At 39.1% G+C, this 25,717-nt stretch overlaps 1 long non-coding RNA gene across 1 annotated transcript; it reads left to right on the top strand.

The window, feature by feature from the left end:
- The first annotated feature begins 18,675 nt into the window (after positions 1-18,675).
- On the top strand, positions 18,676-22,945 carry LOC118941391. Its single transcript, XR_005037613.1, has 3 exons — positions 18,676-18,903; positions 22,222-22,316; positions 22,808-22,945. It is a non-coding gene; the product is annotated as an uncharacterized LOC118941391 (long non-coding RNA).
- Positions 22,946-25,717: the final 2,772 nt, after the last annotated feature.

The raw sequence follows: 25,717 nt of genomic DNA, 5'->3' as shown, positions 1-25,717 counted from the left end.
GTTAACTGTCCTAACGTTTACTGTCTATCCACAGGTTAACTGTCCTAACGTTTACTGTCTATCCACAGGTTAACTGTCATAACATCTACTGTCTATCCACAGGTTAACTGTCCTAAAGTTTACTGTCTATCCACAGGTTAACTGTCCTAAAGTTTACTGTCTATCCACAGGTGAACTGTCCTAACGTTTACTGTCTATCCACCGGTTAACTGTCCTAAAGTTTACTGTCTATCCACAGCTTAACTGTCATAACATCTACTGTCTATCCACAGGTTAACTGTCCTAACGTTTATTGTCTATCCACAGGTTAACTGTCCTAACGTTTACTGTCTATCCACAGGTTAACTGTCCTAACGTTTACTGTCTATCCACAGGTTAACTGTCCTAACGTTTACTGTCTATCCACAGGTTAACTGTCATAACATCTACTGTCTATACACAGGTTAACTGTCATAACATCTACTATCTATCCACAGGTTAACTGTCATAACATCTACTGTCTATCCACATTTTAACTCTCCTAAAGTTTACTGTCTAACCACAGGTTAACTGTCCTAACGTTTACTGTCTATCCACAGGTTAACTGTCCTAACGTTTACTGTCTATCCACAGGTTAACTGTCATAACATCTACTGTCTATCCACAGGTTAACTGTCCTAAAGTTTACTGTCTATCCACAGGTTAACTGTCCTAAAGTTTACTGTCTATCCACAGGTTAACTGTCATAACATCTACTGTCTATACACAGGTTAACTGTCATAACATCTACTATCTATCCACAGGTTAACTGTCATAACATCTACTGTCTATCCACAGGTTAACTGTCCTAACGTTTATTGTCTATTCACAGGTTAACTGTCCTAACGTTTACTGTCTATCCACAGGTTAACTGTCCTAACGTTTACTGTCTATCCACAGGTTAACTGTCATAACATCTACTGTCTATACACAGGTAAACTGTCCTAACGTTTACTGTCTATCCACAGGTTAACTGTCATAACATCTACTGTCTATCCACAGGTTAACTGTCCTAACGTTTATTGTCTATCCACAGGTTAACTGTCCTAACGTTTACTGTCTAATCACAGGTTAACTGTCCTAACGTTTACTGTCTATCCACAGGTTAACTGTCCTAACGTTTACTGTCTATACACAGGTTAACTGTCATAACATCTACTGTCTATCCACAGGTTAACTGTCCTAACGTTTACTGTCTATCCACAGGTTAACTGTCATAACATCTACTGTCTATCCACAGGTTAACTGTCCTAAAGTTTACTGTCTATCCACAGGTTAACTGTCCTAAAGTTTACTGTCTATCCACAGGTTAACTGTCCTAACGTTTACTGTCTATCCACAGGTTAACTGTCCTAACGTTTACTGTCTATCCACAGGTTAACTGTCCTAACGTTTACTGTCTATCCACAGGTTAACTGTCATAACATCTACTGTCTATCCACAGGTTAACTCTCCTAAAGTTTACTGTCTATCCACAGGTTAACTGTCCTAACGTTTACAGTCTATCCACAGGTTAACTGTCCTAACGTTTACTGTCTATCCACAGGTTAACTGTCATAACATCTACTGTCTATCCACAGGTTAACTGTCCTAAAGTTTACTGTCTATCCACAGGTTAACTGTCCTAAAGTTTACTGTCTATCCACAGGTTAACTGTCCTAACGTTTACTGTCTATCCACAGGTTAACTGTCATAACATCTACTGTCTATCCACAGGTTAACTGTCCTAAAGTTTACTGTCTATCCACAGGTTAACTGTCCTAAAGTTTACTGTCTATCCACAGGTTAACTGTCCTAACTTTTACTGTCTATCCAAAGCTTAACTGTCCTAAAGTTTACTGTCTATCCACAGGTTAACTGTCCTAAAGCTTACTGTCTATCCACAGGTTAACTGTCCTAACGTTTACTGTCTATCCACAGCTTAACTGTCCTAACTTTACTGTCTATCCACAGCTTAACTGTCATAACATCTACTGTATATCCACAGGTTAACTGTCCTAAAGTTTACTGTCTATCCACAGGTTAACTGTCCTAACGTTTACTGTCTATCCACAGGTTAACTGTCCTAAAGTTTACTGTCTATCCACAGGTTAACTGTCCTAATGTTTACTGTCTATCCACAGCTTAACTGTCATAACATCTACTGTCTATCCACAGGTTAACTGTCCTAACGTTTATTGTCTATCCACAGGTTAACTGTCCTAACGTTTACTGTCTATCCACAGGTTAACTGTCCTAACGTTTACTGTCTATCCACAGGTTAACTGTCCTAACGTTTACTGTCTATCCACAGGTTAACTGTCATAACATCTACTGTCTATTCACAGGTTAACTGTCATAACATCTACTATCTATCCACAGGTTAACTGTCATAACATCTACTGTCTATCCACAGGTTAACTCTCCTAAAGTTTACTGTCTATCCACAGGTTAACTGTCCTAACGTTTACTGTCTATCCACAGGTTAACTGTCCTAACGTTTACTGTCTATCCACAGGTTAACTGTCATAACATCTACTGTCTATCCACAGGTTAACTGTCCTAAAGTTTACTGTCTATCCACAGGTTAACTGTCCTAAAGTTTACTGTCTATCCACAGGTTAACTGTCATAACATCTACTGTCTATCCACAGGTTAACTGTCATAACATCTACTGTCTATCCACAGGTTAACTGTCCTAAAGTTTACTGTCTATCCACAGGTTAACTGTCCTAAAGTTTACTGTCTATCCACAGGTTAACTGTCATAACATCTACTGTCTATCCACAGGTTAACTCTCCTAAAGTTTACTGTCTATCCACAGGTTAACTGTCCTAACGTTTACTGTCTATCCACAGGTGAACTGTCCTAACGTTTACTGTCTATCCACAGGTTAACTGTCATAACATCTACTGTCTATACACAGGTTAACTGTCATAACATCTACTATCTATCCACAGGTTAACTGTCATAACATCTACTGTCTATCCACAGGTTAACTCTCCTAAAGTTTACTGTCTATCCACAGGTTAACTGTCCTAACGTTTACTGTCTATCCACAGGTTAACTGTCCTAACGTTTACTGTCTATCCACAGGTTAACTGTCATAACATCTACTGTCTATCCACAGGTTAACTGTCCTAAAGTTTACTGTCTATCCACAGGTTAACTGTCCTAAAGTTTACTGTCTATCCACAGGTTAACTGTCATAACAACTACTGTCTATACTGTCATAACATCTACTATCTATCCACAGGTTAACTGTCATAACATCTACTGTCTATCCACAGGTTAACTCTCCTAAAGTTTACTGTCTATCCACAGGTTAACTGTCCTAACGTTTACTGTCTATCCACAGGTTAACTGTCCTAACGTTTACTGTCTATCCACAGGTTAACTGTCCTAACGTTTACTGTCTATCCACAGCTTAACTGTCCTAACTTTACTGTCTATCCACAGCTTAACTGTCATAACATCTACTGTATATCCACAGGTTAACTGTCCTAAAGTTTACTGTCTATCCACAGGTTAACTGTCCTAACGTTTACTGTCTATCCACAGGTTAACTGTCCTAAAGTTTACTGTCTATCCACAGGTTAACTGTCCTAATGTTTACTGTCTATCCACAGCTTAACTGTCATAACATCTACTGTCTATCCACAGGTTAACTGTCCTAACGTTTATTGTCTATCCACAGGTTAACTGTCCTAACGTTTACTGTCTATCCACAGGTTAACTGTCCTAACGTTTACTGTCTATCCACAGGTTAACTGTCCTAACGTTTACTGTCTATCCACAGGTTAACTGTCATAACATCTACTGTCTATTCACAGGTTAACTGTCATAACATCTACTATCTATCCACAGGTTAACTGTCATAACATCTACTGTCTATCCACAGGTTAACTCTCCTAAAGTTTACTGTCTATCCACAGGTTAACTGTCCTAACGTTTACTGTCTATCCACAGGTTAACTGTCCTAACGTTTACTGTCTATCCACAGGTTAACTGTCATAACATCTACTGTCTATCCACAGGTTAATTGTCCTAAAGTTTACTGTCTATCCACAGGTTAACTGTCCTAAAGTTTACTGTCTATCCACAGGTTAACTGTCATAACATCTACTGTCTATACACAGGTTAACTGTCATAACATCTACTATCTATCCACAGGTTAACTGTCATAACATCTACTGTCTATCCACAGGTTAACTCTCCTAAAGTTTACTGTCTATCCACAGGTTAACTGTCCTAACGTTTACTGTCTATCCACAGGTGAACTGTCCTAACGTTTACTGTCTATCCACAGGTTAACTGTCATAACATCTACTGTCTATACACAGGTTAACTGTCATAACATCTACTATCTATCCACAGGTTAACTGTCATAACATCTACTGTCTATCCACAGGTTAACTCTCCTAAAGTTTACTGTCTATCCACAGGTTAACTGTCCTAACGTTTACTGTCTATCCACAGGTTAACTGTCCTAACGTTTACTGTCTATCCACAGGTTAACTGTCATAACATCTACTGTCTATCCACAGGTTAACTGTCCTAAAGTTTACTGTCTATCCACAGGTTAACTGTCCTAAAGTTTACTGTCTATCCACAGGTTAACTGTCATAACAACTACTGTCTATACTGTCATAACATCTACTATCTATCCACAGGTTAACTGTCATAACATCTACTGTCTATCCACAGGTTAACTCTCCTAAAGTTTACTGTCTATCCACAGGTTAACTGTCCTAACGTTTACTGTCTATCCACAGGTTAACTGTCCTAACGTTTACTGTCTATCCACAGGTTAACTGTCATAACATCTACTGTCTATCCACAGGTTAACTGTCCTAAAGTTTACTGTCTATCCACAGGTTAACTGTCCTAAAGTTTACTGTCTATCCACAGGTTAACTGTCATAACATCTACTGTCTATACACAGGTTAACTGTCATAGCATCTACTATCTATCAACAGGTTAACTGTCATAACATCTACTGTCTATCCACAGGTTAACTCTCCTAAAGTTTACTGTCTATCCACAGGTTAACTGTCCTAACGTTTACTGTCTATCCACAGGTTAACTGTCCTAACGTTTACTGTCTATCCACAGGTTAACTGTCATAACATCTACTGTCTATCCACAGGTTAACTGTCCTAACGTTTACTGTCTATCCACAGGTGAACTGTCCTAACGTTTACTGTCTATCCACAGGTTAACTGTCCTAAAGTTTACTGTCTATCCACAGGTTAACTGTCATAACATCTACTGTCTATACACAGGTTAACTGTCATAGCATCTACTATCTATCAACAGGTTAACTGTCATAACATCTACTGTCTATCCACAGGTTAACTCTCCTAAAGTTTACTGTCTATCCACAGGTTAACTGTCCTAACGTTTACTGTCTATCCACAGGTTAACTGTCCTAACGTTTACTGTCTATCCACAGGTTAACTGTCATAACATCTACTGTCTATCCACAGGTTAACTGTCCTAAAGTTTACTGTCTATCCACAGGTTAACTGTCCTAAAGTTTACTGTCTATCCACAGGTTAACTGTCCTAACGTTTATTGTCTATCCACAGGTGAACTGTCCTAACGTTTACTGTCTATCCACCGGTTAACTGTCCTAAAGTTTACTGTCTATCCACAGCTTAACTGTCATAACATCTACTGTCTATCCACAGGTTAACTGTCCTAACGTTTATTGTCTATCCACAGGTTAACTGTCCTAACGTTTACTGTCTATCCACAGGTTAACTGTCCTAACGTTTACTGTCTATCCACAGGTTAACTGTCCTAACGTTTACTGTCTATCCACAGGTTAACTGTCATAACATCTACTGTCTATACACAGGTTAACTGTCATAACATCTACTATCTATCCACAGGTTAACTGTCATAACATCTACTGTCTATCCACATTTTAACTGTCCTAAAGTTTACTGTCTATCCACAGGTTAACTGTCCTAACGTTTACTGTCTATCCACAGGTTAACTGTCCTAACGTTTACTGTCTATCCACAGGTTAACTGTCATAACATCTACTGTCTATCCACAGGTTAACTGTCCTAAAGTTTACTGTCTATCCACAGGTTAACTGTCCTAAAGTTTACTGTCTATCCACAGGTTAACTGTCATAACATCTACTGTCTATACACAGGTTAACTGTCATAACATCTACTATCTATCCACAGGTTAACTGTCATAACATCTACTGTCTATCCACAGGTTAACTGTCCTAACGTTTATTGTCTATTCACAGGTTAACTGTCCTAACGTTTACTGTCTATCCACAGGTTAACTGTCCTAACGTTTACTGTCTATCCACAGGTTAACTGTCATAACATCTACTGTCTATACACAGGTAAACTGTCCTAACGTTTACTGTCTATCCACAGGTTAACTGTCATAACATCTACTGTCTATCCACAGGTTAACTGTCCTAACGTTTATTGTCTATCCACAGGTTAACTGTCCTAATGTTTACTGTCTATCCACAGGTTAACTGTCCTAACGTTTACTGTCTATCCACAGGTTAACTGTCCTAACGTTTACTGTCTATACACAGGTTAACTGTCATAACATCTACTGTCTATCCACAGGTTAACTGTCCTAACGTTTACTGTCTATCCACAGGTTAACTGTCATAACATCTACTGTCTATCCACAGGTTAACTGTCCTAAAGTTTACTGTCTATCCACAGGTTAACTGTCCTAAAGTTTACTGTCTATCCACAGGTTAACTGTCCTAACGTTTACTGTCTATCCACAGGTTAACTGTCCTAACGTTTACTGTCTATCCACAGGTTAACTGTCCTAACGTTTACTGTCTATCCACCGGTTAACTGTCCTAAAGTTTACTGTCTATCCACAGCTTAACTGTCATAACATCTACTGTCTATCCACAGGTTAACTGTCATAACATCTACTGTCTATCCACAGGTTAACTGTCCTAAAGTTTACTGTCTATCCACAGGTTAACTGTCCTAAAGTTTACTGTCTATCCACAGGTTAACTGTCCTAACGTTTACTGTCTATCCACAGGTTAACTGTCCTAACGTTTACTGTCTATCCACAGGTTAACTGTCCTAACGTTTACTGTCTATCCACCGGTTAACTGTCCTAAAGTTTACTGTCTATCCACAGCTTAACTGTCATAACATCTACTGTCTATCCACAGGTTAACTGTCATAACATCTACTGTCTATCCACAGGTTAACTCTCCTAAAGTTTACTGTCTATCCACAGGTTAACTGTCCTAACGTTTACTGTCTATCCACAGGTTAACTGTCCTAACGTTTACTGTCTATCCACAGGTTAACTGTCATAACATCTACTGTCTATCCACAGGTTAACTGTCCTAAAGTTTACTGTCTATCCACAGGTTAACTGTCCTAAAGTTTACTGTCTATCCACAGGTTAACTGTCCTAACGTTTACTGTCTATCCAAAGCTTAACTGTCCTAAAGTTTACTGTCTATCCACAGGTTAACTGTCCTAAAGCTTACTGTCTATCCACAGGTTAACTGTCCTAACGTTTACTGTCTATCCACAGCTTAACTGTCCTAACTTTACTGTCTATCCACAGCTTAACTGTCATAACATCTACTGTATATCCACAGGTTAACTGTCCTAAAGTTTACTGTCTATCCACAGGTTAACTGTCCTAACGTTTACTGTCTATCCACAGGTTAACTGTCCTAAAGTTTACTGTCTATCCACAGGTTAACTGTCCTAATGTTTACTGTCTATCCACAGCTTAACTGTCATAACATCTACTGTCTATCCACAGGTTAACTGTCCTAACGTTTATTGTCTATCCACAGGTTAACTGTCCTAACGTTTACTGTCTATCCACAGGTTAACTGTCCTAACGTTTACTGTCTATCCACAGGTTAACTGTCCTAACGTTTACTGTCTATCCACAGGTTAACTGTCATAACATCTACTGTCTATACACAGGTTAACTGTCATAACATCTACTATCTATCCACAGGTTAACTGTCATAACATCTACTGTCTATCCACAGGTTAACTCTCCTAAAGTTTACTGTCTATCCACAGGTTAACTGTCCTAACGTTTACTGTCTATCCACAGGTTAACTGTCCTAACGTTTACTGTCTATCCACAGGTTAACTGTCATAACATCTACTGTCTATCCACAGGTTAACTGTCCTAAAGTTTACTGTCTATCCACAGGTTAACTGTCCTAAAGTTTACTGTCTATCCACAGGTTAACTGTCATAACATCTACTGTCTATACACAGGTTAACTGTCATAACATCTACTATCTATCCACAGGTTAACTGTCATAACATCTACTGTCTATCCACAGGTTAACTGTCCTAACGTTTATTGTCTATTCACAGGTTAACTGTCCTAACGTTTACTGTCTATCCACAGGTTAACTGTCCTAACGTTTACTGTCTATCCACAGGTTAACTGTCATAACATCTACTGTCTATCCACAGGTTAACTGTCCTAAAGTTTACTGTCTATCCACAGGTTAACTGTCATAACATCTACTGTCTATACACAGGTTAACTGTCATAACATCTACTATCTATCCACAGGTTAACTGTCATAACATCTACTGTCTATCCACAGGTTAACTGTCCTAACGTTTATTGTCTATCCACAGGTTAACTGTCCTAACGTTTACTGTCTATCCACAGGTTAACTGTCCTAACGTTTACTGTCTATACACAGGTAAACTGTCCTAACGTTTACTGTCTATCCACAGGTTAACTGTCATAACATCTACTGTCTATCCACAGGTTAACTGTCCTAACGTTTATTGTCTATCCACAGGTTAACTGTCCTAACGTTTACTGTCTATCCACAGGTTAACTGTCCTAACGTTTACTGTCTATCCACAGGTTAACTGTCCTAACGTTTACTGTCTATACACAGGTTAACTGTCATAACATCTACTGTCTATCCACAGGTTAACTGTCCTAACGTTTACTGTCTATCCACAGGTTAACTGTCATAACATCTACTGTCTATCCACAGGTTAACTGTCCTAACGTTTACTGTCTATCCACAGGTTAACTGTCATAACATCTACTGTCTATCCACAGGTTAACTGTCCTAACGTTTACTGTCTATCCACAGGTTAACTGTCCTAACGTTTACTGTCTATCCACCGGTTAACTGTCCTAAAGTTTACTGTCTATCCACAGCTTAACTGTCATAACATCTACTGTCTATCCACAGGTTAACTGTCATAACATCTACTGTCTTTCCACAGGTTAACTGTCATAACATCTACTGTCTATCCACAGGTTACTTTAACACTAACTGTTGCTTTGACACGACTATAACAATTTACATTGTGACACATATGGGATACTTGATTCTGCCACCAATGTTACTGAGAAATGGCTGGAACTCATCCAGTGACAACATGAGAGACGGTGACCATGACAACAGACTGACCACACACTGCAGTGGTTTTAACTTGGGGTCGAGGGTAGCGTCAAAGACACAAAGGGGGAGCGTTAACTTTTTGTCAGCAGCATCACTTTTAGTTTCAAATCTCCCTGCGGTGAACCAAAGTAGAGCTGTGTACATGAAGATCTGCATATCTTTGTGCTTCAGTGTGGGCTTCAGTGTGGGGACATGGTTTGTGGTTATGTCTGCCTGTAAAGAAATCTGTCCAGGTATAAGTAGATCTTGGTGCTTCAGTGTGGGAACATGGTTTGTGGTTATGTCTGCCTGTAAAGAAATCTGACCAGGTATAAGTAGATCTTGGTGCTTCAGTGTGGGAACATGGTTTGTGGTTATGTCTGCCTGTAAATAAATCTGACCAGGTATAAGTAGATCTTGGTGCCTCAGTGTGGGAACATGGTTTGTGGTTATGTCTGCCTGTAAATAAATCTGACCAGGTATAAGTAGATCTTGGTGCCTCAGTGTGGGAACATGGTTTGTGGTTATGTCTGCCTGTAAAGAAATCTGACCAGGTATAAGTAGATCTTGGTGCTTCAGTGTGGGAACATGGTTTGTGGTTATGTCTGCCTGTAAAGAAATCTTACCAGGTATAAGTAGATCTTGGTGCTTCAGTGTGGGAACATGGTTTGTGGTTATGTCTGCCTGTAAAGAAATCTGACCAGGTATAAGTAGGCAGACCGTCTTGGCAGACCGTCTGAAAAAAACATCCTGAAGCTGATCAATACAAAACAACCTCAATCGTTCTCCGGTCTGGTAAATTGAACTATCAGATCATTATAATCTGATAAGATGTTACAACAACAGTGGTTGTTGTATATATAGTGCAACATTTTCATAGTGCAAAAAGTATGACAAATACTGTAAACATTGTAATCCCTGTGTGATTTCATTTGGTAACACTTTTTTTGTATAGTCCATCTGTAGATGCTCTATCACTGGCCCTCAAAATTAGGGCCAAATTAGAGCCGGGTCGAATGACATTTTCACAATGGAATCGGGTCGTGGGAAACCCGGTCCAGTGCAGCCCAGTTTAACAACTGGTGCCAGCTCTATTAGAATTTGGGCTGGTGACACCGTTACTATGCAACTACCAGCTGATCACTGCTGGATGCTGAGACCAGGTTTAGCTAGCTCGTCTGCACTTGTTGCTGTTAGCTAGCACATGGACAAGCAACACTGATGTAGTCAGACATGACATGAATTACCACCATAGCTGGATCATTCATTTAATTATCTAACAGGAATTGTTGCTGGCCATGTCATATTAAAAGCTGGCTAGCTACAAACAACATATATTCACCAATATCTTACTGATTCCCTCCACCCTATCAATATTGTGTTTATATTCACCATTATGTTACTGATTCCCTCCACCCCATCAATATTGTGTTTATATTCACCAATATGTTACTGATTCCCTCCACCCCATCAATATTGATGGTTTGGAAAATCTGACCATGACTCCGTTTTGTTGCTCCCAGCCTATAGACAGAAACTAAAACAGGAAACGCCCATGCTCAGGTCTGTTCAATGCTGTTCCGACCAATCCGATTCCACGCTTCAAGATTGCTGCGATCACGTGGATTGGTATATGTTCCGGAATTCACTTCTGAGTGCTATATGGAGCTATGGGGCTGAAACAACTTACCCTTCTCAGTGCTCTCTCACCCAACCCTCTCACTCAGCCGCAGAGAGCTCTCCAAGTTGTATTTTCTCCTCACTCTTGTTATTCTTACAACCCGTTACGAACTGACCTTAGGTTCAATTGAGTCAGTTTGTCTGATATAATTCATTACAGATTAGACATGATGGGACACATGCAATCCTGTCAAGACTTGCATAGTGTGAAAGGTAATAAAACTGTAGGATTTTGTATACCATGTAATGTGAAGGACGCTTTAAGCCAGTACTAACGTGTAATTTCTTTGTACAGCCATTAGATATGACAGTCAAGAACATAAGGTGATTTTAAGGATTTTGAAAATGGTGTAATGTGAAAGAAGTTTTATCATGTTAGTCACAATGTCACTCAGATGTGTATGTGATGATAGTGGTTGGTTCTCTTTGGTTTCATCTCGGCAACTCGGAACCAATTATTGCGTGAGCGCTGGCCTCTGGACAGTTACTAGTGTTGGTTGTGCGGGTAGCCCCCCTCCCCCCTTTCTTTGCAAGTCTCGTGCAATGTATGGCCGAAAAATCCCTCCCCTTCCAAAACTACAAAACGTCCAGGTTCACTGTAGCTAGCCGTGGTCAAGATGTACATGGCAGTGTCATGTCTTTGGCTATGCCGGATTAAGTGATATGACATGCTATTCTATAAAATCATTTCTCCGTAATTAATATTACCTGATTGAGCTAATCATGTAAATGTAATTAACTAGAGAGTCGGGGCACCACAAAATAATATTTATAGAGCTGTTATCTTCCGAATAAACTCTTAAAGACCTAATAATATTTTACATCAATAGCAGTCAATATTAATTGTCACCTTGATTCAGTCTCATCTGAATGTTGTCAATTCTTGGTTATCTTCACGAACCCTGGCTAACAAGTTGAATTAGCAATACAAAATTGGGTTTAATTATTTATTTACTAAATACCTAACTAATCACACATAATTACATATACAAATAATTAATTATACCTTGATTTCAAATTATCTCATAAAGGAAAACGTCCCTGGCGGGCGGAACAGATTTCACAGGTGGTTACACAAAAGAAAAGGGCTGGGTTTGAGTGAAAGAGTGGGAAGACTGAGGGACAAAGGGAGAAGCTGTGCTATCGTAAATACAGTATCTTATGCATTCCAAATTACCGCCCATTTGGAAAAGGAAAATGCAATAAATATTTACTCTGAGCTGCGCTTCGGTAGGTTGGTGGTAGATGGAAGGCCGTGTTGCCTTACTGAGTCCTTTGAAGAATGTCTCTGGTGGTCAATTGGATACGTTGTAGTAACGTCGTTGTGTGATAGACGGAATACTCTGTCTGTTCCTTCCTAACCCTCGTTTGCAGCTGCTGTTGCTAACTCAACGGCTAGGAGGTATCACTTCTGTAGTGAATAAGAGTTCAAAGTTCATACCATTTGCAACCAAAGCTCACGCTGATGTTGGCTTCATTCTGTAGTTATCATCTGAACCATTCCGACACGGACCGTCGTCCTCACATCCTCGGAACAGGAGGTTATATTGTCATCAAGGCTTTATATAGGAAGGGAGAGGAGGGCGTGTATGACACGTTTTATAACCCATGTCCCTTCACAGGGGCGGGCCACTGATTGAGCAGAGCCCTAACCTTATGAAAACCCAAATCTCTCATTTGGAAGCTAAAATTACATTTAATCTCTTCGCCAATAATGTTATATTCAAACATTTAAATTGAACAACAATTTCATGTGAATCCGATAACTCTGATGTGTAGACTTTCCACTGTAGAGTTTATGCCATCTTATCATTGATGAGAATGTCTCAGATGACAACCGAACTGACATCATATTCATTAAGTACCACTGGATATGTTCAATTGGTTGGATTACCAGAATATAGTTCATTTCCCCACACCTTCTGATGTTCCCAGAATCTCTATGTTAACCAAGGGGTTTGCAAATGTAACATCAGTAAGGTAGAGATGATATCATATTCATTACGTACCACCGCATATGTTCAATTGGTCGGATTACCAGAATATAGTTCATTTCCCTCCACCTTCTGATGTTCCCAGAATCTCTATGTTAACCAAGGGGTTTGCAAATGTAACATCAGTAGGGTAGAGAGAGGAAAAAGGGGGGAAGAGGTATTTATGACTGTCATAAACCAACCCCCAGGCCAACGTCATGAAAGCAGCAAACGTCAAGAAATTATTACACATGACCAAGACATTTAATCTCAACCATTTTAATACAGTAGCAGTCAATGCAGGTTTAAACAAGTCTTAACAGGGGTTGCATTTCAGGCCGAATACATTGCAGACTTTGCATTTTATCAACAAATGCTTGTGTGCCACGTCATCGACAGCGTAGTGGGCATCAGATTGCGATATGATGTGGTTAGTTGATATGTTAAAGGCCTATCCAGGCGTGAGATTCGGCATGCGTCTGCAATGTAGCTGACCTGGAACACAGCCAGGATCTTTACACTGTAAAGCTTGGGCTATCACAGTTCCTGAGTTATTTTGAGTGTTTCCTTGGGTTGCCGCCGGAGGGCACCCTTGCCTTGTTTTCTAGTTCCCAGGTTACCCTGATTGTTCTCATTAGTTTCACCTGTGTTAAATTACATTTTCTGTTCACTGGTTGCCTGGCTATTTTGGTTCCTCAGTTGGCCTGCTGCATTGCTGAGGTCTTATGTTTTGTTAAGTGCACTCAGGTGCTGATGCCTTGTTTCTACCTAGGTTTTAAGTAAATATCTGGATTTACCCTTACCTCTGCTTGCTGTGTTTCTCTGCGACTGGGTTTGAGTTAGTACAAGCCTCATTGTAACAGGGGCAGCTGTGTCAGATCAGGCTACTTCTCATCGTACGTTGGTAATGATCAGTAACATACAGTAGTTATCAACATAATATAGAGTTATGTAGCCTGTATCTGATGCTCTGATGATGTTCGATTCTCCTCCACTCAAAATCAATTTGCAATTCAGATCACAGTCTACTCCCTTGCTCTTTAGTGTGTAGATGACTTCACACAACAGGTTATTCACTGGTGACTTTGTCTGGATTTTGGTGACTTCAAAAATCTTAAAGCTTCTCTCTCTTCAGGAAAGGCTGAGTAAGAAGTTAGCTCAACACCAAAGCAAGTGTGGACCTCAAAGCAAGACACATTCCCAAAGTTGGTTAAGTCGGATCTTGAAGTGCTTGAGGCGAAGGTGCCGAAATGGATCTCGTGGTTGACAACACTCTGATCAAACTTCTTGTTGGTTCTGTGAAAGGTTTCCTTACATGTCTCTTGTCTTTCTCTAAGAATCTGAATGGCGTCAGTCAGGTAGAAATGCAGTGCATGGTACCTGAATGATGTTGTCATATATGCAGAATCTTGAACTGCTTTGTTGAAGTCCACATAGATAATTTTGGAATTGGGTCTGGGTTTGTTATTCGTATACAAATAGAGCAATGGAATGCTGTGTATTCAAATTGTCTCCATGTGGTATAGCGTGTACACAACATTCTGTAGACTTGACCTTTTGCGCAAATGGCATTATTTAGATAGAGTGCCAGGGCGAATTCCATTTCTTACACTAGCACACGCCGACACATTCAGATATACTACATACGCACCCTAGTGGTCATCTGTTTTTTTTCACCCACACCCGCCCGCAATGGCTAATAACCCATCCGCCTGACTGTATGTGATATGGTGAAAATCTGACCCCCACACTCAATATTTATTTGACATGGGGTGCATGACTTTGTTTAGCTTGATTTAGATATGTTTCTGCTTAAAATTTCCAACATTTTGGTAGGCTATTTGTTAGACAACTTTTCAATAATTAGATACATGTAGCATCTATTTTGTCATTACAAGTACATGTTGCCCTAGAATAATAAATAAACCCTTGATCAACAGAACAATGAATAAGATCAATAGAATGAATGCTAGGTGACATCGGTGAAGTTGTCATCTTTCACCTTGCAAAGATGTTTAGGGTCTGTGGAGAAAATACAAGAACCCAACAAATAAATTGAAATAACTGCTGTGTAAAATGTCCAAATGAAATCATTTTGACCGGTTGTAAGGAAAAAGACAGCTGTGAAAACGACCAAGGTATTTCTGATGAGATTTTAGTTTGGCTTTGATGCATATTTTATGTGTTTAAAATATGATCAGGTTTTATGTTGCTTTTACGATGAAGACAGCACCTCTACAGATAGTATCGAACTGAGCATTGCATTCTGTCAAAATGCAGAAATAAATAAATAACATTTCTCCACTCCTATTCCCAAGTCCAAGCTTTGCCTACATGTGGTCTATCATTTTACTGAAAAACGTGTTTAATTCTGCAGGAGTTGATATTGCGGCTATATGTGAGGTTATAAATCCTCTTTGGGGTAGGGGGCAGTATTTTCACATCCGGATAAAAAGCGTTCCCAAAGTAAACTGCCTATTACTCAGGACCAGAAGTTAGGATATGCATATGCATGGTAATATAGGATAGAAAACACTCTAAAGTTTCTAAAACTGTTAAAATAAAGTATGTGAGTATAACAGAACTGATTTGGCAGGCGAAACCCCGAGCACAATCCATCCAGGGAATTTTTTAGACAAACACATTTAGACTCACTTCCTGACATCTAATCCAAATAAAAATTCCCTGTCTTAGGTATGTTAGGATCACCACTTTATTTTAAAAATGTGAAAAGTCAGAATAATAGTAGACAGAATGATTTATTTCAGCTTTTGTTTCTTTCATCACATTCCCAGTGGGTCAGAAGTTTACAAACACTCCATTAGTATTTGGTAGCATTCCACAAGCTTCCCACAATAAGTTGGGTGAATTTTGGCCCATTCCTCCTGACAGAGCTGCTGTAACTGAGTCAGGTTTGTGGGCCTCCTTGCTCATACACACTTTTTCAGTTCTGCCCACACCTTTTCTATAGGACTGAGGTCAGGGCTTTTGTGATGGCCACTCCAGTCCCCCTACTTTGTTGTCCTTAAGCCATTTTGCCACAAATTTGGAAGTATGCTTGGAGTTATTGTCCATTTGGAAGACCCATTTCTGACCAAGCTTTAACTTCCTGACTGACGTCTTGAGATGTTGCTTCAATATATCCACATAATTGTTCTACCTCATGATGCCATCTATTTTGTGAAGTGTACCAGTCCCTCCTGCATCAAAGCACCCCCACAACATGATGATGCCACCCCCGGGCTTCACGGTTGGGATGGTGTTCTACTTTACTTTGCTTTACTTTCATCCTTTATTCTGTCATCAACCTCTCTCTACCTCTCCTCCCTCTATCTGTAGTTAGTACTACATCCACCCAGGTCTCTGTCACCAACACTACAGCTGTACCTGTAGTTAGCACTACATCCACCCAGGTCTCTGTCACCAACACTACAGCTGTACCTGTAGTTAGTACTACATCCACCCAGGTCTCTGTCACCAACACTACAACTGTACCTGTAGTTAGTACTACATCCACACAGGTCTCTGTCACCAACACTACAGCTGTACCTGTAGTTAGTACTACATCCACCCAGGTCTCTGTCACCAACACTACAGCTGTACCTGTAGTTAGTACTACATCCACCCAGGTCTCTGTCACCAACACTACAGCTGTACCTGTAGTTAGTACTACATCCACCCAGGTCTCTGTCACCAACACTACAGCTGTACCTGTAGTTAGTACTACATCCACCCAGGTCTCTGTCACCAACACTACAGCTGTACCTGTAGTTAGTACTACATCCACCCAGGTCTCTGTCACCAACACTACAGCTGTACCTGTAGTTAGTATTACGTCCACCAGAGGGACACCTTTGACTTTGTATCTAAGGATCTGCGTGATGCTTTCTCTCCTCCTGTGGAATAGACTAGAGCTATAGAGTTGTGTAATAGTTCCTTGTAGGTAGATGTCATGTGGAACAGTGGAATCAGTGCAATGAGTTTTGTCATTAGTTGTAACCGGTATGTATATGTTATGATATACTAAATTACACTTTGGTAATATGAACTTTTTGTCATAAAACATGTGAAGACTTTTTCTTTCTTTTTTTCTCTTAAATCTGTCAATCTGAAACTATGGAGATATCATCAGAACTTCGGCTTTTTCATTCTGAGTATCTCTCCACAGTCAGCATAGATAGAACAAAGACCCTATATGGTACAGATCTAGAATCAGGGTTCCCTCCCCAAATCCTAACTTTAAGCATTTGTGGTGAAATTCAAAACAGACCAAAGATCAGTGTCTTGTGGCTACTTCCCCTTGCACCACCAGTCACAGAGTGCAAGACATAATTGTCTCTCCAGTTGAAGGCTGGGGGTGCTTAAAACTTAGGATATATTTGTAGGGCATATGTGATTTATCCAAAATTGGGACCCTGTGAATTCACACATATAGCATGATATAGAGTCATATCATGTAGTATATTATCACTTCAGTTGAATCATATGTTTAAAACTGATGAACACAGTGGTAAACAAACATGTTCAGATTAGGAACTAAGGCTGGTGCAAGTCACGTGGGGACCAGTTTCCCCTTCACAGTTGAAAGTTAAAACAATAGTGTCACTACAGTAAATCACACATACGCAGGACAGTGCAGGGAGAAGACACAGCTGCAGACGTAGATTAGAGCTGAGGTTAGAAGTAGAAGTTACTGTATTTGAGCACAAGTGTGTTAAGATGTCAGAGGGAGTCTATGAAAATTCAAATGGATTTAAAGACGATGAGCCTGATGCAATGAAGAACACAGACATTGATGGTCAATTATATGCCAACGTAAGAGACTTCAAACCCAGACCAAGAGATGGAGTTGTTGCTTCAGGTAAGATTACACACACACACACACACACACACACACACACACACACACACACACACACACACACACACACACACACACACACACACACACACACACACACACACACACGAAACAGGTGAGATTACCCTGTAGTACTCTAGCTTTATTTGTCCCAATCCTGGATGATACAGTAAAACACATTACCAAAGATCTTTAATCATTTGTGATTCAGTACATGTTCAGTGGTGGAAGAGACCCTCTGGAGTTGCTGCAGTGTGTCTGGGGCTGCTGTGTGTTCTCCTATTGGCTGGGATCATAGGCCTGGCTGTCTACTGTAAGTTTAGTATGTTTTTACTGAGACTTAAGTAGCCTACTTAATTATACTTAATCATCAATGGTGTGGTAATTACATTTTTGATTAACTCTTCCTTTTTACAGATGGAGTCAGTAGTCATCGTGACTCAACAGAGCGAGACCTGCTACAGGCCAGTTACAGCCTTCTGACTAAAGAGAGAGACCAGCTGCAGACCAGTTACAACAACATGACTGAAGAAAAATACCACCTACAGACCAGTTACAACAGCATGACTGAAGAGAGAGACCAGCTACAGACCAGTTACAGCCTTCTGACTAACAAGAGAGACCAGCTGCAGACCAGTTACAACAAAATTACTGAAGAAAAAGACCAGCTACAGACCAGTTACAACAACCTGACTGAAGAGAGAGACCAGCTAATCAAATCAAATCAAATTTTATTGAGGGTTAGGTTATCTGGTGAGTGGAATTCATTCATTTCATTTAGTACATAGAATACTTTTGAATGCATGTTGTTCTGTTGTGTTTATCTCAGAGGAACCCTGTCTAGCTGAATGGTGGAAGTTTGGCACCAGCTGTTATTATGTCTCCTCCACGATGAACACAGCTGGGGCCGGTCAGAAGGAGTGCAGAACAATGGGAGGAGAGTTTGTTGTTATAAACAGCAGAGAAGAACAGGTAATAGATAATACATTATTAATACTTCAATGCAACTGTCTCTTTATTATCAACTACTTCTCTGATTAGTATTCAACATGTATAACCAACTGCATCGCAAATGTTCATGTCACTGTCAATTTATAAATTACCAATTCCTGTCAGAAACAAAAGTTTGCATGAGATTATATATACTCAGCAAAAAAAGAAACGTCCTCTCACTGTCAACTGCGTTTATTTTCAGCAAACTTAACATGTGTAAATATTTACAGTATATCACAAAAGTGAGTACACCCCTCACACAAAATATTGACACTTTGGGCCCAATTTGGACATTTTCATTTAGGGGTGTACTCACTTTTGTTGCCAGCTTTTTAGACATTAATGGCTGTGTGTTGAGTTGTTTTGAGGGGACAGCAAATTTACACTGTTATACAAGCTGTACACTCACTACTTTACATTGTAGCAAAGTGTAATTTCTTCAGTGTTGTCACATGAAAAGATATACTCAAATATTTACAAAAATGTGAGGGGTGTACTCACTTTTGTGATATACTGTATATGAACATAACAAGATTCAACAACTGAGACATAAACTGTACAAGTTCGACAGGCATGTGACTAACATAAATTGAATAATGTGTCCTTGAAGAAAGCGGGGGTCAAAATCAAAAGTGACTGTCAGGATTTGGTGTGGCCCCCAGCTGCATTAAGTACTGCAGTGCATCTCCTCCTCATGGACTGCACCAGATTTGCCAGTTCTTGCTGTGAGATGTTACCCCACTCCTCCACCAAGGCACTTTTAAGTTCCCGGACATTTCTGGGGGGAATGGCCCTAGCCCTCACCCTTCGATCCAACAGGTCCCAGATGTGCTCAATGGGATTGAGATCTGGGCTCTTTGCTGGCCATGGCAGAACACTGACATTCCTGTCTTGCAGGAAATCATGCACAGAACGAGCAATATGGCTGGTGGCATTGTCATGCTAGAGGGTCATGTAAGGATGAGCTTGCAGGAAGGGTACCACATGAGGGAGGAGGGTGTCTTGTCTATAACACACAGCGTTGAGATTGCTTGCAATGACAACAAGCTCAGTCTGATGATGCTGTGACACACCTCCCCAGACCATGACGGACCCTCCACCTCCAAATCGATCCCGCTCCAGAGTACAGGCCTCGGTGTAACGCTCATTGCTTCAACGATAAACGCAAATCTGACCATCACCCCTGGTGAGACAAAACTGCGACTCGTCAGTGAAGAGCAACTTATGCCAGTCTTGTCTGGTCCAGTGACGGTGGGTTTGTGCCCAATGGCTACGTTGTTGCCGGTGATGTCTTGTGAGGACCTGCCTTACAACAGACCTACAAGCCCTCAGTCCAGCCTCTCTCAGCCTATTGCAGACAATCTGAGCACTGATGGAGGGATTGTGCGTTCCTGGTGTAACTTGGGCAGTTGTACCTATCCCACAGGTGTAATGTTCGGCTGTACCAATCCTGTGCAGGTGTTGTTACACGTGGTCTGCCACTGCGAGGACGATCAGCTGTCCATCCTGTCTCCCTGTAGCGCTGTCTTAGGCGTCTCACAGTACGGACATGGCAATTTATTGCTCTGGCCACATCTGCAGTCCTCATGCCTCCTTGCAGCATGCCTAAGGCACGTTCACGCCGATGAGCAGGGACCCTGGGCATCTTTCTTTTGGTGTTTTTCAGAGTAAGTAGAAAGGCCTCTTCAGTGTCCTAAGTTTTCATAACTGTGACCTTAATTGCCTACCGTCTGTAAGCTGTTAGTGTCTTAACAACCGTTCCACAGGTGCATGTTCATTAATTGTTTATGGTTCATTGAACAAGCATGGGAAACATTGTTAAAACCCTTTACAATGAGGATCTGTGAAGTTATTTGAATTTTTACGAATTATCTTTGAAAGATAGGGTCCTGAAAAAGGGACGTTTTTTTTTTTTTGCTGAGTTGATATACCCATACTATTATATATTATAATACTACTATTATTATATATATATTATAATACTACTACTATTTTACTCTGACTAACCGTAATACTACGGTTATACTACTACTACTACTATACAATTACTACTACTGCTACTACTATACTATTAATGCTATACTATTATTACAACGATACTACTACGACTTGTACTTCTGCTACTATACTAATACTACTATTATACTAGTATTATGATACTACTATTATACTACTACTACAACTATTATACTACTACTACTATATTAGTACTATTCCTACTACTACTATTCTACTATTACTGTACTACTACTACTACTACTACTACACTACTAGTATGCTACTACTATTATACTACTACAATCATACGACTACTACTATACTACTAGTATGCTACTACTATTATACTACTACTATCATACTACTACTACTACTATTCTACTAGCGTGGAACCCCGTATTATCGGCATATTCATCAGCATTTAAGAAATATATTACCTTCAACTGTGTTGTCCTGTGATCAAGCCATCAATATTTGTGATTATTGGTGTCGTAAAAAATATTAGCTAACGGGTTAGCAATTAGCTTGTTTAACATTTCAGTGGAAATACTAAGCGGTTTTTCAAAAAAATATGTCCCGTATGTCCTCTTGATAAGTGTGTAAATCAGACAACTTTCTTGTCCTGCTAAGCATTCAAAACGTAATGAGTACTTTTGGCTATTAGGGAAAATGTATGGAGTAAATAGTATATATCTTTAGGAATGTAGTGAAGTAAAAGTACTATTATACTACTACTATTATACTACTACTATTATAATAATACTATTATACTGCTACTATTATACTACTACTATTATAATAATACTATTATACTACTACTACTACTATTATACTACTACTATTATAATAATACTATTATACTGCTACAATTATACTACTACTATTATAATAATACTATTATACTACTACTACTACTATTATAATAATACTATTATAATAATACTATTATACTACTACTACTACTATTATAATAATACTATTATAATAATACTATTATACTGCTACTATTATACTACTACTATTATAATAATACTATTATACTACTACTACTACTATTATACTACTACTATTATAATAATACTATTATACTGCTACTATTATACTACTACTATTATAATAATACTATTATACTACTACTACTACTATTATACTACTACTATTATAATAATACTATTATACTACTACTATTATAATAATACTATTATACTACTACTACTATTATACTACTACTATTATGTATGTCTCTGAAATGGAGAATAAATAATGGCCAATTTTTTTTCTGCCAAAATAATATTATAGATATTCATTAACGGATTTAAGAAGAATGTCTGGATTGGTATTTATAAAAAAGACGGAATCTGGCAGTGGGTTGACAGCACACCATTTACAACTACGTGAGTGACTGACAGTTCTGAGATACTTTTATAATCTGTTTCTCTGTTGTTGTAAACGTCATTTTTAAATCTCATCCCAGTCAGCTCTCTCTCTCTCTCTCTCTCTCTCTCTCTCTCTGTCTCTCTCTCTCTCTCTCTCGCTCTCTCTCTCTCTCTCTCTCTCTGTCTCTCGCTCTCTCTCTCTCTCTCTCTCTCTCTCTCTCTCTCTCTCTCTCTGTCTCTCTCTCTCTCTTTCTCTCTCTCTCTCTCTCTCTCTCTCTCTCTCTATCTTTCTCTCTCTCTCTCTCTCTCTCTCTCTCTCTGTCTCTCTCTCTCTCTCTCTGTCTCTCTCTCTCTCTCTCTCTCTCTCTCTCTGTCTCTCTCTCTCTCTCTCTCTCTCTCTCTCTCTCTCTGTCTCTGTCTCTGTCTCTCTCTCTCTCTCTCTCTCTCTCTCTCTCTCTCTCTCTCTCTCTCTCTAATGGTAGCAATTAATCCTGGTGTGTGGTTTATAGGTATTGGATGGAAGGGGAACCTAATAACATCAATGACAAGGGGGTTTGTGTTGAGATCTCACAGACAGCAACAGACCCATTGAAGAGTTGGAGGGACGGACCATGTGTTCCAAAACACTGGGTCTGTGAGAAACCAATCACAACATAATTATTGGTTATCCCTGTGATAGGTTTAAGATGCTTTTGTCTCTCTCTTTCTCTCTTTCTAGTTGTTTACTGGTGATGTCCAGTAGTTATCATGTTGATAATCATGCTGAATGGTTAAGTGATGATGTCTAGTAGTTATCATGTTGATAGTCATACTGAATGGTTAAGTGATGATGTCTAGTAGTTATCATGTTGATGGTCATGATGAATGGTTAAGTGATAATGTCTAGTAGTTATCATGTTAATAGTCATGCTGAATGGTTAAGTGATGATGTCTACTAGTTATCATGTTGATAGTCATGATGAATGGTTAAGTGATGATGTCTAGTAGTTATCATGTTGATGGTCATGCTGAATGGTTAAGTGATGATGTCTAGTAGTTATCTTGTTGATAGTCATGATGAATGGTTAAGTGATGATGTCTAGTAGTTATCATGTTGATGGTTGAATACAGTGCTGAATGGTTAAGTGATGATGTCTAGTAGTTATCATGTTGATGGTCATGCTGAATGGTTAAGTGATGATGTCTAGTAGTTATCATGTTGATAGTCATGATGAATGGTTAAGTGATGATGTCTAGTAGTTATCATGTTGATGGTCATGATGAATGGTTAAGTGATGATGTCTAGTAGTTATCATGTTGATGGTCATACTGAATGGTTAAGTGATGATGTCTAGTAGTTATCATGTTGATGGTCATACTGAATGGTTAAGTGATGATGTCTAGTAGTTATCATGTTGATGGTCATGCTGAATGGTTAAGTGATGATGTCTAGTAGTTATCATGTTGATGGTCATACTGAATGGTTAAGTGATGATGTCTAGTAGTTATCATGTTGATGGTCATACTGAATGGTTAAGTGATGATGTCTAGTAGTTATCATGTTGATGGTCATACTGAATGGTTAAGTGATGATGTCTAGTAGTTATCATGTTGATGGTCATACTGAATGGTTAAGTGATGATGTCTAGTAGTTATCATGTTGATGGTCATGCTGAATGGTTAAGTGATGATGTCTAGTAGTTATCATGTTGATGGTCATGGTGAATGGTTAAGTGATGATGTCTAGTAGTTATCATGTTGATAGTCATGCTGAATGGTTAAGTGATGATGTCCAGTAGTTATCATGTTGATGGTCATACTGAATGGTTAAGTGATGATGTCTAGTGGTTATCATGTTGATGGTCATACTGAATGGTTAAGTGATGATGTTTAGTAGTTATCATGTTGATGGTCATACTGAATGGTTAAGTGATGATGTCTAATAGTTATCATGTTGATGGTCATACTGAATGGTTAAGTGAGGATGTCTAGTAGTTATCATGTTGATGGTCATACTGAATGGTTAAGTGATGATGTCTAGTAGTTATCATGTTGATGGTCATGCTGAATGGTTAAGTGATTATGTCTAGTAGTTATCATGTTGATGGTCATGCTGAATGGTTAAGTGATGATGTCTAGTAGTTATCATGTTGATGGTCATGATGAATGGTTAAGTGATGTTGTCTAGTAGTTATCATGTTGATGGTCATGCTGAATGGTTAAGTGATGATGTCTAGTAGTTATCATGTTGATGGTCATGATGAATGGTTAAGTGATGATGTCTAGTAGTTATCATGTTGATGGTCATGCTGAATGGTTAAGTGATGATGTCCAGTAGTTATCATGTTGATGGTCATACTGAATGGTTAAGTGATGATGTCTAGTAGTTATCATGTTGATGGTCATACTGAATGGTTAAGTGATGATGTCTAGTAGTTATCATGTTGATGGTCATACTGAATGGTTAAGTGATGATGTCTAGTAGTTATCATGTTGATGGTCATACTGAATGGTTAAGTGATGATGTCTAGTAGTTATCATGTTGATGGTCATACTGAATGGTTAAGTGATGATGTCTAGTAGTTTTCATGTTGATGGTCATACTGAATGGTTAAGTGATGATGTCTAGTAGTTATCATGTTGATGGTTGGAAACTGAATGGTTAAGTGATAATTCCACCTAGTAGATAAAGTGAGAGATCCACTCACCATCGAGGTAAAATAGTGGTATTATAGATATGTCAATGGCTCTTTCTCAGTGAGTCCTTCCTTTATTCTTCCTCTGCTCCTCAAAACACTTTGGATAATATGGTCCAAGAGGAGTGACCTTGGACCTTCTCCTCTAATAAGGTTGAAAGGAGGAGAGGAGATAGGAGGAGAGGAATCTAGGAAAGACTCATTGATATAGAGCCTAAGTGTCAGATAGACATAGAGGGGGAAGAAGAAAAGTAAGAGAATAAAAACAAAAAAACAAAAACATTGAATTGTTTTAGATTTAGAGGATCGTATGTAGACATTCAATCTGTAAAATGCTTGTATTAATAGTTGGTTTTAGTATGTAAGTCTCTCTGGACGAGGGCTTCAGCTAATTGACAAAAATGTAACATTTTATGTAATTTGCCATAGGCTTATCCTTTTTTTTTTGCATATTACATTATTAGCATAAATGGCTTTAATGTTAACAACAAAGTAAAGTAATAAACAATGTTCTTTAACCAGCTTCCTGATGGAATGTGATTGAATTGTTAAAACAGTGTCATTTACGGTTGGACACACACAGAAAGCAGAACAGTACTGAGAGGGCACACCCAAATGAATGCATGAGCACACACACAAGTCTGAAGTTCCCTTCTTACAACCTCTGAGAAAGATGCAAACATGGATTCAAAGGTCATAATAGTTCATAACGGAGGAAACCATCTTGTCCATGAGAGTCTCAGC

The sequence above is a fragment of the Oncorhynchus mykiss genome, chromosome 19 (assembly GCF_013265735.2).
Source record: "Oncorhynchus mykiss isolate Arlee chromosome 19, USDA_OmykA_1.1, whole genome shotgun sequence".
Classification (NCBI taxonomy): domain Eukaryota; kingdom Metazoa; phylum Chordata; class Actinopteri; order Salmoniformes; family Salmonidae; genus Oncorhynchus; species Oncorhynchus mykiss.
Note: the sequence above shows the minus strand (reverse complement) of the source record. Positions and strands in the feature narration are given on the sequence as shown.